Here is a 242-nt window from a genome sequence, read left to right as displayed (position 1 = left end):
ACATCTTCTTAACCCAATCTACCAAATTTATATAGAATACTCATTTTAAAAATAATCCCAATCCCAAATATTGCCCCTTCACAACATATAAAAAGAGCTTTAAAATACTACCAAATGTAGCACTATTACAACTTAATAAAACCCTCTTATTGAATGGGCTACCAAATTGGTGGGCCACCCCTTCTAATAGTGGCTACCAAATTAATGAGACACCTCATTTTAAAATAATTTTAAATATTGCA

Source organism: Cupressus sempervirens, chromosome 5 (genome assembly GCF_028749045.1).
Source record: "Cupressus sempervirens isolate cs-2001-9-10 chromosome 5, ASM2874904v1, whole genome shotgun sequence".
NCBI classification, from domain to species: Eukaryota; Viridiplantae; Streptophyta; class Pinopsida; order Cupressales; family Cupressaceae; genus Cupressus; species Cupressus sempervirens.
This window is presented reverse-complemented; position numbering follows the sequence as displayed.